At 35.6% G+C, this 16,814-nt stretch overlaps 1 long non-coding RNA gene across 2 annotated transcripts; it reads left to right on the plus strand.

Moving 5' to 3' along the window:
* Positions 1–5,708: 5,708 nt before the first annotated feature.
* On the plus strand, positions 5,709–10,290 carry LOC110459007. 2 transcript variants are annotated; one of them, XR_002463843.1, is made up of 3 exons: positions 5,709–5,787; positions 8,948–9,143; positions 10,177–10,290. It is a non-coding gene; the product is annotated as an uncharacterized LOC110459007 (long non-coding RNA). The 2 variants fall into 2 exon arrangements; XR_002463842.1 differs by lacking the exon at positions 5,709–5,787 and adding an exon at positions 7,487–7,541.
* Positions 10,291–16,814: the final 6,524 nt, after the last annotated feature.

Consider the following 16,814-nt stretch of genomic DNA (forward strand, 5'->3'; position numbering starts at 1 on the left):
TTGTTTGTAAGGGGTTTGATTGTTTGTAAGGGGTTTGATTGTTTGTATGGGGTTTTATTGTTTGTATGGGGTTTGTATGGGGTTTGATTGTTTGTAAGGGGTTTGATTGTTTGTATGGGGTTTGATTGTTTGTATGGCGTTTGATTGTTTGTAAGGGGTTTGATTGTTTGTAAGGGGTTTGTTTGTTTGTATGGGGTTTGACGTCCATGCAACAGCCAATGGCCTATGACGACGGACACACATTGACACGCGTGTGGTCATTATGTAAATATATATATTAAGTTTTATGTATAATGCGTTGTCTTCAAAATGTATGTAGGCATTATGTTAATAAGACCTTTGTCCTTAAGTTTCATCTGAAGAGGACTTAAACCTGAAATGCAGTAAAGGTGCTACAAACACCATGTTGAATTTCAATCGTATGTGAACACAACTGTCAGATATGCGGACTTCGTGATTTCTCTCCCAAAGACATGCACCTTCCTGTGTTTTGTATTAATTTGTGTTTAAGAATTAGGATCCCTATCCCACTGCACATCAGTTATTCCGTTATAAAGTAACCTCCTCTTAACTTCCGTTTTGATACATTTATATGCCCGTTTTCGTTTAAATGGTTGAACCTGTCGGACCACAGTTGTTCGTTTATTAAATAACGTCGGACCTAGTACATGTAATCTGATGCTGCTTTCAGGCGAGCCTTGACATGTCCTTGTAAGGTCTGCATAAACATTTGAAGGTCCGCCAGGATTTATACCCAAAATTGTTACATTTGACAAACGGACAAAACGGTTGTTCCTCTTTAAACGAACAGCCCCAGCACATTTTGGCTATTACATTTCCGTTGACTAAATAGCTAAATGGGTTACAGCGAATCCCGATCTAGCTCTTGTAGATTATTTTTGTTTATTGCATCTTTATCATTTTACAGAAATGATTTATCAAAATTATAGTCATGCCGGCAAAAAGAGTTTCTAATACTTGGTTACACGTTTTGACAGTGGTACAAAGATCGTTACAATGCAATGTATAACAAATCGGAAATGAGGATTGTTGATATAGTTCGTTACGGTAATGGTTTGTTATTAATGGTTGATCACATCCTCGAACTTCAAGGGGCTATGCCTACGAGAGAGCCTAGTTATTTGTCAGAACTTCTGCCCAATCCCTTTGATTGTTTTTCGATCAATAACATACGTTTGAATGAAAAAAGGGGCTACGCTCTCACTTACCTTTTTTGCATCCCTGGAATATGTCATGGCGAAAATTAAGGTTCTGCACGCGCAACCTTGTGGATGACACAGACGGATAAATTTGATTTTTGATGTACATCACGAATCCTCTGTGATATTCAAAGGATAGGTATCAGATTAGCGATATGTAAGGTTTTTTTCACTTCAATCCAGTCAATTAGCTTATATAACAGCGTGCCCTTTATTTGTAATGACATTTTCCAGCGGTGCAGAGAGCGTAAGTGAGCGTTACTCCTGGAATGTCGATGACGAGTTAGTCAGTGTGCCACTCAGTCAAAATTCTGTGTTTATTGCCACAGATAATAGTCAATGTTTCATACATGTATTACACATAGTAAAGGTATGCGATGAAAGTCTACGTTGATGATATGATAAGATAAAACATTTGTTCTTGACATATGATGCGGTTTACAATACTATGTCCTTACTGGGGAAGACGCCATTTTGATGCTGAAAAATCCGCGCATATATTCCCGTTTTATTGAAAGTCACAGTTTATACTCTGTTAATAGTATGTCCATGGAAATAAAATGACTAGTTTTAATAAATATCTAAAAATTAGCGCCAATTATTTTCTTAATCTCGGGTTAATATCTGATAGACACATCATCATGTTTTCACAGATAGGCCTAAGTAATACAAGATGTCATCCATTATAATCTAGCTTTCCTCATGCCTTGTAATACGAACTACCTGAACAGATTAATTCACTATAGAATATGTACACGACTATTATGATATATCAATCATATTAACATAAGTTATAAAGATTGAGCAATAAACTAACAATAATGCAATTGTTTCTGGGCAGATTAATTATAACGCTCAACCGTTATAAAACGTTTAATCTCACTGCCAGAATTGATGTGCATCTTTTTATTGAACTCTGGAACCATTAGCATGACATAAAGAGTGCTGAACAATTGATATTTTGTTTCTCCTGTGATATTCTTCAGGTGACAGCTGACATAATATACTTTTCGAGTAAATATATCAAAGAGTGTCTCTATGTAGGTAATGTTTTGTAACGTTTCATTTGAGTTATTGGTATGTAAGTAAAATACCTTAACGGAAAATGAATGTGGTATTTAAAATATTGTTTTTTTTTAGCTCACCTGGTCCGAAGGACCATGGTTAGATTATGCCATACCTTAGCGTCCGTCGGTCAACTTTTCCTTTAAAACGATACTAGTCCTGAACGGTCATGTAGATTTGACTAATTTTGGTCTGGAGCATCCTAAAGCCAAGGGGACTCAATTTGTATAAACGGTGGGTGTGCCCCCCCCCCCCCTGGGGGCAGAGGGGCGGGGCCAAATAGGGGAAATAGAGGTAAAACCTTTAAAATCCTTCTTCTACCGTAGGGATTAAGGGATTTTTATATTTAATTTAGTCTGGAACAGCCTTGGGCCAAGGGGACTCAATTTTGTATAAATGGTGGGTCTGGACCCCCTGGGGACTGAGGGGCGGACCCCAATAGGGGAAATTTAGCAAATTCTTTAAAATCCTTCTTCTTCTGTAGGAATGAAAGGATTTGTTGTATATTTGGTCTGAAGCATCCTTGGGTTAAGGGGAACCCGTTTTGTATAAACCGTGGGTCTGGCCCCAAAGGGGTCTGAGGGGTGGGGCCCGATATGGGAAACATAGCAAATTCTTTAAAATCCTTCTTCTTTTGTAGGAATGAAAGGATTTTAAAGAATTTGCCGTGAAGCATCCTTGGGTAAAGGGGAACCGATTTTGTATAAACAGTGGGTGTGGCCCCCTGGGGGCTGATGGGCGGGGCCCAATACGGGAAACATAGCAAATTCTTAAAATCCTTCTTCTTCTGTAGGAATGAAAGGATTTGTTCCATATTTGGTCAGAAGTTTCCTTGGGTGAAGGGGAACAAATAATGTATAAATAGTGGGTCTGGCCCCCCTGGGGGCTGAGGGACAGGGCCCAAAAGGGGAAATATAGCAAATTCTTTAAAATCCTTCTTCTTCTGTAGGAATGAAAGGATTTGTTCCATATTTGGTCTGAAGCATCCTTGGGTGAAGAGGAACCAATTTTGTATAAACCGTGGGTCTGGCCCGCCAGAGGCCTGAGAAGCGAGACCCTTTAGGGGAAACATAGCAAATTATTCTTTAAAATCCTTCTTATTCTGTAGGAATGAAAGGATTTGGTCCATATTTAGTGTGGAGCATCCTTGGGTGCAGGGTAACCAATTTTGTATAAACAGTGGGTGTGGCTTCCCAGGAACCTGAGGGGCGGGGCCGTATAGGGGAAATAAAGGTAAAACCTTTATAATCTTTCTTCTTACATAGGGATTAAGGGATTTTATCATACTTTAGTCTGGAGCATCCTTAGGCCAAGGGGACTCAATTTTGTATAAGCAGTGGGCGTGGTCTCCCAGGGGGCAGAAGGACGGGGCCCAATAGGAGAAATAGAGATAAAACCTTCTTCGACCATCGGGATTAAGGGATTTTATCCTTATTTAGTCTGGAGCATCCTTGGGCCAAGGCCCAAAGGGTCTCAATTTTGTATAACTGGTGGTTATGACCCTCCTAGGAGCATAGGGGTGGGGCTCTGAAGTTTGTTCTTGCTATTTCTCACGTACTGGATGGATCTTTCTGAAATTTTATATGTACTTACAGCACCTACCACTGAGTTCTATATCTTTACTTCATACCAATCATTTCAAACATATTCCGGTGAGCGATACATGCCCTCTGGGCCTCTTGTTTAAGTTAAGTATTTGACATGTGCAATTTAATAATACACAAAATATTTAATTGCTTACGCTATTTAATATGATGTTTTTTTAGTGATCTACATATTGTCCAAGGTATGAAAGGACACGACAGGTACCACATGTGGCAAAAGGAGATTCTTACTCATTCGGAACACCTAGTCCCTTATCGGTTTTTTGAAGGATGATTTCATGATGTTTTTCCTTTTGTATTGGTGTCTCCTCAGTTGCTGTTCGTATCGATTTTGTCTTCCTGAGCTAGGAATTATATAATGTAACATCATATTAACAATTGTATGAACAATGAACAGTTCCTTTTTGTATTTAGAATGGTATAAACGAAACAAAAAATGTCATAAAATAATTACTAGATATACAGATGCAAAGATGCCAAACAAAGTAAACTGCACTTTATTGCAGGTTTATCCACTGAGGTCAAGAGAATGAAAATCAAAAGTCTTAAGATGTTCCAAAATATGTAGAAATCCAACTTTAAAGCCTGCCGAGTTTACCATTACGCTGCTTTGCGATGCTTTCGATCTACAAAAGGATCAAACTAGTCTATTTGTAACATCCACAATGGTTGCAAATTTGATTTCGTCACCTTATATTCCAGAGCTGCAGACGACATAAGAGTGTGTGTTACCCCTGGAGTTTCGAAGATTGGTTATGGAAAGCAGTTACGAAAATTAAAACAGCAAACGTAACAAAGAAAAGAAAAATGGTGCTTTAAGAAGTCAGACAGTAAAGCTAAAAGTAGGAAAGTAGAAAAAATGCGGATGGAAAGTCCAGTACCTGGATTTCCTTGGAAACAGAGCAGATGGAGATGATGACGTATTGGCGGAAAAAATATGTGTGTCACTAATGTGAACGACTGTTATATGTTCTGTCTTGTAGTACTAGATTGATCACCGTACAGATGGAGTGGTGATTAGGCTTTACCGTAAGAGAAGGACAGGGGATCGGGAGCTCACAAATAGGGGGAAACCATTAAGCTTGCTTACTGTTCGCATTGTGAAACAGAATACAAGAAAAATGACGAAATCCAATCTGGAAATTATTGGTGAATGTGTGGGAAGTTTGTTTTCCCCTTTGACAATATATATACCTCTACGGACAGATACAAAGTATAATATTTTCACAAATATTTATCATTTACAATTTGGATTCAATTTCACGATGTGAACTATTAATTTCCGAAACTTTTATTATTATTACACTATTATCGATTAGTATTTAAGTATCAAACGTACATCTACATTTTCGAGAAATAAATACCGCTACAATTATCTGAACTTTACATAGCATGTACTATTAAATATCAATAAAATCGTACAGTGTGTATTTCCATAAGGTTATTATTCATCAGGTATGCATATTGTAGTGTCAAACCCAACACTGCAGTTATAAAACGCTCATTTGTTCGTGTAATATTTTTACTGCAGACATATCGGGTGACAAAGGGATAAATATTTCAATGAAAGGTATTTATCTTTTGTTTGAATTAGATCTTATGTGTTTACGTTAACATATATGTCACAACGTACCGCAATGAGTAGGGGGAAATCCTTCAGTATGATGCATGTCAGTAACAGCGCGCCGAGGTGTGAATAACTAATGTCATTGTTTGTTCACCCTATACTCTCTGACCCTGTTTTGTATTACCTGTAACTCGTCGTTCATTTGTATTACGTGTCTTAATCCATTTTATCATCAGCGAAAACAATAATGTCACAACAAAGCAGTCCATCTTAAACTGTGGATACATTTCAGTGTAAAGTAAATCAGGGGAAAATTGTACCATCATTTCAGGTCAGTTCATCTTGACATTTGTCACGTTTCCTTGTGATGTTTATTAGGGGGAGTCATACTATCATTTTAGGTCAGTACATCTTTACGTTTGTTACATTTCAAAATAACGAATTTCAGTAGAAAATCGTATCATAATAACCAGTTCATCTTTGTTTCTTACATTACAATTTAACACAAATCTATAGCAATCAATTCATTTTTATGCTCAAACTGAAGTTTATCACTTAATCATTTCTAACACTAGGTTAGTTTACCTTTTGCGTTTAGACCGGTTTGGCAAAAGTTTATCAGGGCGGGTAAAATCATATCTCATATAGTAGTTAACTGTATCTGAGTTTGTGTGTGTCATTTCAAAATAAAATCTATACAAAAATTAACTATAATTCGAACACAAAATAGATAAAACTAGGTCACAAAAATGAAAAAAAACGATTGTCATGGAGACACGTCCTCACATCGAGAACTTGGAAGTGACAACACAACCTCATGAGCATAGTAAAAAAACATCGACCTCCATATCACACAAAGTCCAAGAAATAGATTTGTTTTTCCTGCCTTATAATATTTGTGAAAAACAAATGCGTTACCACTGCGCCAACCGGCCACCCGAAACAAAGGTAAAAATAATAGAGGTTGATTCAAATAAGACAGGGATATAGACCCAGCAGACAGCGATATATAACAATGTAATCACTACCCGATCTCCTAGAAAGTAGAAACTATAGAAACAAAGACGGAAACATGTGCTCCGGGGAAAAGTAAGTCTTTCCCTTACCACAGGGGGCATCACAATTACCTCTCCTGTCAAACATATGATTGTGTATATTGAATCAACTGTATTTGACCTGACGAACAGTTTGATATAATGACGATCATAAACTTTTCTCGGTGTATATTGGACTGAATAATCACTAGAAATATGATAGGGAAGTAAAGGAAAAGGATGTTTCCTTTTTAAAATTATGTTATGTCAGATTAACAGATTAAGGCCATTTACAGACAGTGCCGTTTCTATGATGTGGAAACCGGCGTACCCGAAGTACACACCGCCTTCCTGAGGTCAGGAACTAGCACCTTTCTCATATAAGGCCGCCAAAAGAAATACGACAAAGGAAGCGCATACGTAAAAAAATACATGTCGATGCATAGAGCCAAACAAAGTAAACATGTTTTTTCTGCATCATATGGTCGTTTCTTTCATTAAGAACTTATTAGTGATACAAAGGTCCAAAGAATTAAAATCAATGACGAAAAAGTTCCAAAACGTGTAGAAATTTAGGGTAATTTGCCTATAAAACCCTTATTAATGTTAATCATATTAACTCACACAGTTGGAAACACTCATTGCGTAATTAACAGGACATCACGAGGCAATTATTCAGAGAAAAAAACGGCGAAAAACTACACCATTATATCGTCATCATTGTGATGTATGTCTCAATAATACCCACACATAGACTTTATATCTGTTATCCATCAGAGTGTTTCCTTAAAATGCTAATCAATTCCATGAAACTAAAACAGATTTGTATCCTCCACAAACACTTCCTTTTTTTTTACAATTACATAATGAAGTTGAATCAATGAATCATTCATTCTGATCTACATATTCAGCAGTTTGGAACTTCACTAAAATGGCGTATGTAAATGTATGGACAATTGCATTTGATTGATGAGGTATGAAGGCGTGTTGGATTATATAAAGCGCTCCTCACAGGTAAGTGTAGTCAGTCACCTGTCGAGCGACACACCAGGTATGTTGATACATTCTGTAACTTTGATGTCAATTTCAATGTTTAAGATGTTGTTGAAATTGTTAATACTATTCATTATTTAAAAATTGTATATTTATTTTTTCAAGAACAATTTGTTTTTTTATACAACTTATACTTCGTCAGTTTTTTGAAATTATTTTTATCAATTGAACCATAAAAACATATCTGTTCGAATTCATATACTTCGAATTTCTTCTTTGTTCTTCTTCTAATATATGTTAAATTATTTTGCTGTATCTGTGCAATGTCAGCTATACATTTATATAACCTTATTTCATAAAATATACCGACTATTCATATAATTTAAGCGTATACTCGACTCCTCTTCTGACTTTCATAAAGTTTCATTCGTATCAGTCTGAAGTATTTACACATTTCAGAAATAAAATGAGTTTTTTCGATTTTATGGCAATTCTTGTACAGACAATTATTCGTATTATTTAATTTTGCCATGTACGATTTCTTCTATGATATTTCATACTAGTGTTGTCAAGTTATTTGATATAGAAGTAGAATTTACTTTTTCTCCGGTTAAGTTTCCAATGACTTTGAACGTGTTTTTGAGCTGTGATAACGAGGATAATTGTACTATTAGTTTATTTGGATTGGAAAGACTCGCGAATGCTAATTCAAGCACAATGAAGAATGTATATCCATTTGTGAATGAAAATCATCACGAACAAGATATTCTAAAAAAAAACCACCATTGCTAGATAAGAGTAGCATATTGTTCCACTCCTTTGTGATTGATTTGTGTGTTTCGGCTGTCATTGAAGGGTTGGATGGAGTAACCATCAATCAGATATAAATAATGGATTGTGTTAAACATGAGTAAACACTTCCAACGACTGGTCTTGCTTGGAGATTTAATTAAGTATGAAGGAAATTGTACAAAGCGAACGATGCCATAGAGTATAACGGGATGCTACCTAGACGAGTGATATGGTCTGGGTATTGTTTTTACAGATCATATTTAGTTATACAGAGATATTAATAATTTTGATGACTGTAACATTTAACGAATAGGAAAACGCCTGTGGTATGATTTAACAAATCCGTCTTGGCAAAGTTGACATATTTCCAGATTATGTAGTTAATGAAGAAAAGGGAAATACTTTATAAAAAAATACTATACTGATGAAAACTCTTCATTTACTGTATATTTTGCTCTTCCAACTAGTGAGATCTATATTTATACAGTAAAAATAGTTTTTTTTGCGGCTTGAAAATTTTTGCGTTTATGCGTAAATTAGCGCTTTAACGCTAACGCCTTCGAAGCAGCCATGGTCATATCAGGGCGGACAGTCATAACGCGAACATTTCTGCACGCAAGAATTTTCATTTTTACACTACACGATATTGACGTGTATTCTTGATACTAACAGGACAACACAAGATGGAGTATAAACAACTGATCTTCCTGTTGGTTGTTATGGTGATGTACGCCGCCCTAGTCGAGGCAGACTACCCACGTTATGGTTACTACGACTACGACTATGGATTTCCTCGATCATTCAGAGCAATGCGCCAACGATACATGATGAGAGAATTTTACGACGAATTATTCGATGACTGAATACTGTAAGTATACATTTAAGATAGCACAACAACTGATGTACAGACGAATGCTGTATATACACATTATTTTTTTATTATTTTTATTAAGAAATAATGATAAAAATGAAATCATCGATGTTGTATTATCGTTTTTTCGGGCTAATTATTCCTATTCGAAATATAAAGAAACTATGTGAAAAAACAAAGTGTTTTGTTTAAATACTGCACATTGCTAGACAAAAGGAAGGACTCATTTTTGTGACCGCAAATCAAATGACTTATTCCCCGAGAATATTAATTGTAAGACGACCGATAACATAGTTATTCGCATTAACATTCCATTCGCGTTCGATTTTCCTGATGCCTTCATACGATAATAATTATCACGCAAATTTAACGAATTTACAGTAGGTCAGCTACTTCTAGTTAAATGTCCAGACATATCATGAGATTGTATCTGAAAAATTAGCTATTGTTTATTTGAAGAAACAATGTAAACACTTTCACATGCAGACTAATTAGTTCGAATGAATGTCTTGAAAACAAGAAATGCTTTAAATTTTATATTTCTTTTATGGGGCGACAAAAACAAACTTTTATCTCCCGCTCAACATTCGTTAGCAGAGGATAAGCAACCGGTTCTGACCGTCCATGTACAATCTTTCACAGAGCATATCCTTTTAAAAGGTTTCAAATGTAATATTTTAACTTTCGACTTGAGAAATACAAAATGTTAATAGAAAAGGTACCAAAACTTGAATACGTTCGTACCTTGCCTGAGTACCACCCGTATTTATATAAAAAAAACTGTGACAGATTGTATCTCTTATTTCACTCACGATCCAAGCGCACTGTGTAGGGGTACAAAGGGTGCAAAATTTGTACGTGATGTTTCATAATTGTTTGCCTGGATCACATCCCAAAAACCGCAAAGAAAAGTGACACATTGCAAATTCCATATCACTTATGCTTGTAAACAATAACATAATTGTTCTCATTTCAACATGGGAGATCTAGAGTAGAGGATATTGACGGCTACATTTTGTTCTCTTTACAGATGCGTTCAGCTGTGGTCGTTGGCTCTTTTACATGTGCCTTGCTTATATTTGTGTTCTCTTTTAATCCTCGTTAAGGTCGCTATTGGAAATAAATGATTATGTAATTGTTCTTGTAATGGTATTTTTTTGTTGTACTTAAAAGGACTGGTTGAAAAAAGCCCGTTCTTTTATGGATGTAACACAGATTATGAATGTGCCACATGTCGTGTAGGCACATGTCGTGTAGGAAGTCCAAAACACCTGGTTTCATAACAAGATGGCTTCCAGGCTTCAAAGAGACAGCAACATTGTCAGAGGTAAAAAATAAAATGAAAGAGCATCAGCCCCACTTACAAAACGAAAAAGACAAACCAGGTGAAAACTGGAGGGAATAGAGTTTCCTGTTCCTTATGTAGCACCTGTTGTCACAAGTTTGCTTGGTAACATTACACTTCTCGTTCTTGTTTAGAGCCGCAAAACTAACGTACCACAATCTCTCGTACCGATTTCTTGATCTGTGGCCGTCACAATCATAACAATATCACGTACTTTTAATTCTCCACTCAGTACTTGAATAGCCTGTGTGATGCACACGAATGCTTTCGAGGTAAGGGCGAGGGCGTAAAACAAACCAAGTAAGCCGATATAACCAACAATACCAAAAACGACGCAGAATATACAAAAAAAAAAACACCTTCAAAATGCATTAACTTTTAGCCAATGATTTATTATTTTACGCAGCCTGCTCTGTTTCAGATACTATAGAGTTACCTCCCGTTGATTGATCAGCATGGTGTTATACACGAGTTTTATATGAATTTGTTTCATGCCCGTTCATAAGGTTAATATGTAAGACCACACACTTGTGTTTTTCTTATCGCACAATAAATGAGTGCTTTCTGATTCGTTAGAAAAATACAAGTGTGTGGTCTTCCTTTATCACATACCTCCTGTATTTTGTAGAGATCGATACAAAGATTTTATAAACTTTGATATTTTTTGCAAATACCGGGAACTTTTCAGTTCGCCATTACCAGGGGATTCCCATAAAAAGTAGTTCCGGCTAGTATGGTGATACAAACCGACAGAAAACGTCAACAGAAAATTGTTGTATTACTTGTATTCATTGTAAGATTACATAGGTATGTGATAATATGTTTTAAGTAATACTACATGCAACAGCTATTACAAACTTGAAACCGCATACATAAAACTCTGCCGTTTATATTAAAAATAAAATATTCTGTGGTATTTGTTTACCTGTAGTTATCGGAACCAGTCGTTTTCGTATAGCTGATAGGAAGCTGTGTTAATATTTGCCATCATAAAGTATCCGCCTTTAAGACGAAGAATATTCAACTGCAGGAAATATTTCTTAGTATACAGTATACTGTTATGAACAATTGCTATGGGGAAAATATAAATGAAGAAACGTAAACATCCAATCTTTAACCCACAAAGTAGGCTATGAACATAACGTTGACACGAATAGAGAAAAATACACGGGGAGACACCAAAACTAAAGGAAAGGCAACATAGAAAAATATAAACACCACATTCGCCACACGTCATGATATATTCCGTCAAACCTAGGAAAGTGTGTAGGTCAACAACGATCTAAGAGTAAGTGAACTACCAGTTCTGTAACTATTTTACTATGTTAGTGACATAAACAATGAATCAACATAGATAAGAACGATCTAAGAGTAAGTGAACTACCTTATTTCAGTAACGTTTTTACTATGTAAGTGACATAAACAATGAATCATCATAGATATCAGGTGACTTTCATGACGTTAAGGCTTTAGCGTTTATGATGGGCGATTAATGTAGGTGATTCGACAAAAAATCTTCATAGACTTATATTTTTTATTTTCATGCATTCTGACTTCTTTATTTGATGCATGTGTTTATGAAGTGACAGATATGCTTTGAAAAGCCAGTTTTCTTTCGCTATTTTGTCGATGTTTATATGTAGTATCATTAATTACTTGCATTTTCACAAACGTTCAAAAATGATAAAAAAAAAAATCTCTCTTTTTTTGACATGGAAATGTACTGAAATAGATATCTGTCTGTATTTGCATAACCAATGGTTAAAATATGTGCATGTGGTCTTTTTGTTTTTCGCAACTTCAAACATGTAAATGCATCTGTTTATTTGAAAAGCCTATGATTGACCCTGCTAGCTACCGGTAATCGCCGTTCTGCTACGCACATGAACTTAGTATGACATTCGTTTTCAGCTGAATCAGTTTTTTAATAAGTAATCTTAATATTGTGTTGAATTTTATCTTTGAATTATTACTTGTTATAAATTAAACATGCATCTTTACTAAGTTATATATAAGTATTGAAGTGCATATTAATACAGATGCAGTTTTGATCATAATTTTCTTTCACTTTTGAAATAATCTAAGATAAAAAGATTTCCTTAAGCCGATAAGGTTTCCACATCAAGTTAATCAAAGTATAGTAAGCTTAACCACAAACACATACGAATTTTTTAATTTTTTTTAAACCAATTCCGGAAAAGACAATACCATTTCAGGTTCAGTCCCCTTTAAAAGATAGTTAGAACGACATCGTATATATTCACCCAATGACAGGTCATATTCAAAGACCCCAATTAAACATCAGTAATAAGATATGTAATTTGGATAGATTGAACGTTTGTTATTAACAAGATACTGAACGAAACAAGCTTATTCGTCTGCTGGATAACGGAACTACTCGGTAGTGAGGCGGACGTAGAACCACCAACCCACCCACCCAAACAAACAAACAACATGAGCTTTGTCTGTAATATGGCAATAGGGCCGATGCCTTCATAAAAATAATTTACCTACATTATGACAGGCCAATCAATCTGGTAACCAAACTGACCACAACGAGATGACACATTGTCTAAGTGTTTTTCAAACCTGGGTCATGTAGGGCTCAAGATCTCTTTTACAATCTGTTGAGAAACATAACGGTCTCAAATTAAGATGGTTTTACCCAGTCAAAGCCAAAGAATTATTACGAAATATCCCGATAACGTATTTAAACAGTACATAAAGTGAAACCAAGGGCTATGTGATCAGATGAATGCCAGAACTTTACGTTACATGTCTTTTTGTAGATGTAGTGTTTTCTATATCCCAATATTCAGGACTGGAAATTAAAAATGCACAGGTTCTTTTTAAAATGTGTATTTTACCGGGATTCTCTTTGCCGCCCTCTTTATGCATAGTAGTATTTTCAACATAATAGTAATCTCTTGACGATATTAATTTCTATAATAGTAATTTCTATATAATCATTATTTCTACAAAATTGTTATTCCAACAGAAAAGTTATTTCTACAAATAATAATTTCTACATAGAAATAATTTCTACATAGATATGATTTCTACATAATGATCTTTACGTAATAGTAATTTTACGTCACAGTTATTTCTACATAAAGGTAGCATCTAGATATAAAGTTTACATCTTGTTAAGCTCATTTATAATACTTTTATATGCTATGGAATGACTGATATATAATAATATAAAGGTCAGTTATCAAAGTCACACGACTCCCGGGTTTACATTTACACTTTACTGAAATACGTTAACAAGACATTTTGTAATGTGTTTTTTCTTGTGGTTCAACTAGCTTCAACTATCACGCATTAAAGTCCATTCACAATTCAACAGCTAACGAAAGAGAAATGTAACTCACCTCTCAATATTAATTGAAGCTTACCAGTGCACCTCTAAAAACAATTTGAAATCCATATAATGAAGGCGTTTTACGCATTTCCCTTCTGTTTCATCAGTAGTTTAGATAGGTTCCGATTTCTAACCTCTTGACCTCAATCATCATTGATGAATCATTGAATGACGAAACAGTTGTATGGCGAAGAGTAATTCATTTTTTGGCAAGTTGTATCAATTACAAAATTTTACAGGTTCAATCGAGTGTGTCCTGCATTCATCTCTCCGCATGACCTAGGTTGATAAATGAACCTTGATACTTGTTTCTATCAAGAGTGACATTTTTGAAAACTTGAATTACTTATCTTTATATCGTTAATTAATATGCTAATTTTGACTAACTTTCTTACGTTACATTTATAATTGCAACCATCCTATCCTGCAAATCTTTATGAAAATGAATAACTGCCAAACTATAATAAAATTGTTCAACAACAACATATAACGTTGTACTACTTATGGTTTCGGATCCAGTTACACTTCCTGCTACACCTATGTAGGATATGACCTATCCTATAAAATGCAGGATAGACTCTCCTGAAATGATGCTATGGTAATATGATACAATGTCTGTGTCATGAATTTTACCTGCTTGACAATTACGTTGAGCACCGTTAGCAACCTTATGCATTTTTGATCGTACCTGTTATTGATATACAGTGTACTAGTCGATTTGACAAAAAGTTACGTAGACAAGGATTTCCGGCTGGTAGGTTTCATTCTACTCTGCTGGTTTACCGTCATTATGAAATGTTTTCAAGCTATGGGATTTCATATTCAGCTTCAATTATATACACCAAGGTCAGAAAAGCCGTCATTACAAACCACTGGGACGCTGGTACGAGGTCTCCTTGGGGCAGTTACTGAACTAACCATACACAAATCCACCTTTATCTTCTTGGTTTTCACTCTAATCATTATGTTATGTTAATTAACGAACATTATAAGTAACTGAGTATCATTACCGGGTCGATACATTGCTTTCGATTAGAACGGGATAAAGACGTTGCTTAATATGAATACTAACGATAAATTAATTAATAGAAAATGTATGAATAGTACAACGGGTTAGCCTTTATGAAATAAAATGATATAAATTTTCGATGAAAACTTATAATACATTTGTGTTTGTAAAGAATTATATTCTTTTGTAATGATCAAGGCTGTCGGCCGGGTTACAACATAACAGCACTATACATTTTAAACGTGTATTGTAATTTGAGAGCAATCGGGTGCATATGATTTCAATACATCCTATGTATTATAATTTTCGTAATGATGTTCAACGATGACTCATTTGAAATTTGTTATGAGGTTATACCTCTAGTTGACTCATGGCGTATCATTGCTTCCGTGAGAAAGGCTTAGCTATTTGCGCGATTTCAGTGGACCTGAAGGACGATTATCGTCATCTCCGTCGAGAGTCCGGCAAGAAAGTACATTCGTTACACAGAAACATACATATAGTACCACCTATGATATACCACTCAGCAACAGTACAACACCACAAATCCAAATCCTCCATATAGACCCAAAGTCCTGGGCCCGTATTCATGAAACCATTCTCATGCTCAATCCAAGATTCTGTGCGGAAGACAGATTCTTGAACCCATGATATACATTGTTTTTTAAAATGTTTTTTCAATAACTTTGAAGAAATTTGGAGAAACTTAAAGCCGAATGCTATTTTCAATGTTTAAACTTGATTTTTGACAGTGTACGTGATTTAAGCGAAGTAAGTCAACTTGAGAACAACATCCATGCTTGAGCATGAGAACAGTTTCATGAATACGAGCCCAGGCCGCTCATCCGGCATCATGACTTTTTCCTTTGTAACCAACGCTGCTCCGAGTGTCTGGGAGTCAAATTACTTCAGGGCGGCAAAGAGAATCCCGGTAAAATACACATTTTACAAAGTACCTGTGCATTTTTAATTTCAAGTCCGGAAAAGTATAATAAGTTGACAAAGGTATATACTGCAAGATAAATTGGCACCCTATTGGGATTTAGAAAAATACCTCCTACAATACGTTGTTCTGGATGAACCTTTTAGTACACATATCCTAATTATCAAAACTAAGAAAACATTGTGGTCAATCTACGGTTGTTTACCTTACCTGCCACTTTTTAATCAGCGTTCCTTGGCAATCTGACCTTACTGATCATCTAAGTTGTACTTTCTTCGATCATCAATTGTTTTCCATAGGTAAATGTCCAAGGTCGATACCCTATCAATTTCTTATATACGTTACATTTTGTTGCAGTTGTTCTATTCTAAACGTCATATCTTAAAGCAGCACCACATCACCTGCAAAGAATATTGCTTTTGGTATAAAAACACAATTATATTTTTAAAAACCATATATGATACCATTGAAGTATTTCTATTGTATTCTATTGTATTGTAGCTTAGAATTCCCCCTGAGGCTGGTGCTGCTTTCCTGTGCAAGTTAAGGGGAAGAACAGACCTGCTGTATTCCAATTGTTTGATCATATGACGCTACTAACGTGGGACCTTCAGCAGAATCGGGGATTATATTCTGTGTGGTTCAGTTAGGGAAAATTAGAGAGACCTCATTGATCTGCTGCTCTGTTGCTACATTTGGGACCACCATCTGATCTTTTAAAGTCTACCTATTCGTCATTGTTGTGGTGTCTTCGTTGGCACCTTTACCTAACTAGATGTCAAGTTAATAGAAACGTTGGAGTGTTACAATAATGTGTCGTCCAGGTTATAACATGGCGAGATGACCCTATAAAACGACCTTAAGTGGCGCTTTCATAAATGGCCAGCGACTTCATAGGACCTCTGGACGTAAAACCTGAACACAAATGAGTGTACCCGACTCTGAACACCATAGCACAGATATATCCCGCAAGATCTCCATCAATATGTGTACATAGTACAATGGCC

The sequence above is a fragment of the Mizuhopecten yessoensis genome, unplaced genomic scaffold, assembly GCF_002113885.1.
Source record: "Mizuhopecten yessoensis strain PY_sf001 unplaced genomic scaffold, ASM211388v2 scaffold9901, whole genome shotgun sequence".
In the NCBI taxonomy this organism is placed as follows: domain Eukaryota; kingdom Metazoa; phylum Mollusca; class Bivalvia; order Pectinida; family Pectinidae; genus Mizuhopecten; species Mizuhopecten yessoensis.